This window comes from Pygocentrus nattereri, chromosome 9 (genome assembly GCF_015220715.1).
Source record: "Pygocentrus nattereri isolate fPygNat1 chromosome 9, fPygNat1.pri, whole genome shotgun sequence".
NCBI classification, from domain to species: Eukaryota; Metazoa; Chordata; class Actinopteri; order Characiformes; family Serrasalmidae; genus Pygocentrus; species Pygocentrus nattereri.
Window position 1 is genome coordinate 45,507,585 of NC_051219.1, and position 2,836 is coordinate 45,510,420.

The 2,836-nt window shown below is 40.9% G+C and overlaps 1 protein-coding gene across 3 annotated transcripts in view; it reads left to right on the top strand.

Annotated features, from left to right (window-relative positions):
- cntn3a.1 (contactin 3a, tandem duplicate 1) overlaps positions 1-506 on the top strand; it is a 134,028-nt gene extending 133,522 nt beyond the window's left edge. For all 3 annotated transcript variants that reach the window (XM_017715892.2, XM_017715893.2, XM_037541630.1), the window contains one exon: positions 1-506. This exon is cut by the window's left edge and continues 704 nt beyond it. The gene's annotated coding sequence lies outside the window, so the exon portion shown is untranslated.
- Positions 507-2,836: the final 2,330 nt, after the last annotated feature.

Sequence of the window (2,836 nt, forward strand, 5' to 3'; positions counted from 1 at the left end):
CAGTGTGTCGTCCCCGGACGTGTACAGAGTTTACAGTCCCTCATTGTGGACAAGTCCCCTGTTTTCTGTTCTACGACGACAAATCTATAGCTGCTGGCCTTATCAGTACAGAAGAGCTCCTTAGTTGTCCTGAACCCCTTTGTTCTTTGTTGGTAAATCAACATCAGAAGCCACGCTTTGCTAGTGCGTGCCTCAGTAACGGCGCAATGAAGATAGTAGGCCTATTTAAATATCCTCAGGACCAAAAAACAGCCTTAAAAACAGTCACCATTCATTTCGTCTGCTATTTATTCTGACAGTGTTTTTGATTTAACTACGTTTTGATTTAAACAGACCAGCATAAGCATTACATTGTGTAGCTAATAGCTGTAGATGTTCATTTCCTGTATCTTGCATACAAAGCTTTCTTTTCCAGTCAATGGCTCTTCAGCATGAATTGGCTCTGTAGTGGCTTGGAAAACAGTATTTGATCAGTCTGACTGCTTTTAAATAAACAGAAGAACACAGTGGGGTTTTTGTTGTTGTTTAAGTTCATGCAAGTGCTCAAAGCACTCATCAGTCTTCAGCTGCGTTTCAGATGTTTCATGCCATTTCGGTGTAATTGGAAATGATCTAGTACACAAACTGATACATAATACAGACAATGAGCTGCACATTGTTTGGTTTAGATCCAGGAACAGAATGCACTGAATGCTGCGCTTGTGGATTAGATCGCATTAAACTGCCTCGAGTGTTTATGAAATGATGAGTGTGCAATGCTGGGGTTAGAATAGTCCGTTTAGAGGGGAACTCCACCGATTTTGCAAAATTACCTGGTCAGTCAGTGGTTTAGATGGAAAGGTTGATAGAGATGTTAGGTTGAGAGTAGTTTGGTGTTAAATAGTCCACTGTAGAGAAATGGAATAAACTCTGTTTCTTTACAGGGTTGATGGTGGGAACCAGGGGTCGTTATGTCTACAACACACATTTAACCCGTTGTGTTTACTCTGCGAAACCACCAGTGACACACATTTAGTTTTTTGGAACTATTGGAACGCAGCTCCACCATTTTTCATCATTTTTTTCACGATTCCAGAGAAATTTACAGTCAGTATTGCTCACTGGTATAGAACCTAGGAACCAGACGCCTGGCGCGTTTAATGGCTACATCCCTTAATGTTGTTACACAGAATGGTTACGAATGCATTGATTGATACCTGAGGCATCGTTTTGCGATAGTTTTATTTTAAAGTTTTGGACAGAAGCATATTATAATATAAAGTTTTACTCCAGGATTACTTCCGTGTTTCCATTCTCAGCTGAGATCAGATCACTTTGGCCGGATACGCGAGCAGCACGGAGACCCTGGATGAAACCACCTTGGTGAATTTTATGGAAATTTCGGTCTCCCACTGGTAGACCATAAAAAAATTAAATTAAATAAAAAAAAACACTATTTTAAATCAACTTTTCTCGGCCACTGGTGGACCATAAAAACTTTTCCACTGTGCTTTGATTGTTGCTAGCCTGTAGATACAGCTGCTCAAAATGGCCAGTGCAAGCAACAACTTTTGTTTACAGTTCATTTTTAGTTTTCTTTCCTGTTTCGGAAGATTGCAGAGTACGCAGGGGACTGTGATTTTAAACTGTTTCCAAAATGTCATAGATGCGTATCAGTTTGAACCAGAAAACACAAAGGAGTTGAGAGCAACCCAGGGGCGCGTGAAAAGTGCTGGTGTCAACAACAAACTACTCCGCTTGGCAGTTTATGGGGTAGGATCGCGAGGTAGATAGTTGGTTTATTGCATGGTCCACTTTAGATAGTCTGTTCTAAGGTAACGGCCAACAGTGATGTAACGACAGCTAATTTATTTCACCCACGAACGTTTCTTAACCTTGATTCCAGTTTCTGCAGGAGTGAAAGTGCCGGGGTGTAAATCTGTGGCTCTGCAGTCAGACCATTCTCCGAAACGTGTTCCGAGTGGAGAGGTACACGCAGGGCGTTGTAAGGAAAAAATAGAACCCAAAGAAAAAGTATTTTTCCAGTTTAGCACTATTTTGCAATTATCAGCGTGACGCATAAAAACTCAAGACACCTGTAAGTTCACTGGTCGTTTTGGGAAGCAGATAAAATGTAATTACGTACAAAACATCTGGATCCCAGCACTACTATGGTGAGCAATTATGACTCTTCAAATTTCTCTTGAAATGTGAATTTCACACCAAACTACTCGATGATTTTGTTTGCATCTAAACCCTTAAATGATTAAATAATTTTGCAGAATCGCTGAAGTTCCCCTTTAAGAAACTAGTGTATAAAATATCAAAATCATGTCCAAAAAGCCATCGTTCAAGGGTTTTGCATGATTCAGTGATTGAGATGTAAGGTTCAGTGTAGTTTGATGTTAAATAGTCCATTGTAGAGAAATGGAATCAACTCCGTTCCTTTAAGGGGTTGATGGGAACCAGGGGTCATAATGTCTACAACACACGTTTAACAATTGTGTTTACTCTGCGAAACCACCAGTGAACCTACACATATATACACTCACCGGCCACTTTATTAGGTGCTAGTAAAAGGCTGGACCCCCTTTTTCCTTCAGAACTGCTTTAATTCTTCGTGTCAGACTTTCAACAAGGTGTTGGAAACGTTCCTCAGAGATTCTGGTTGGTTATTTGAGTTCCTGTTGTCTTTCTATCATCTGGAACCAGTCTGCCCATTCTCCTCTGACCTCTCACATCAACAAGGCATTTTCGTCCACACAACTGACCGCTCACTGGATGTTTCCTCTTTTTCGGACCGTTCTCTGTAAACCCTAGAGATGGTTGAGCGTGAAAATCCCAGCAGATCAGCAGT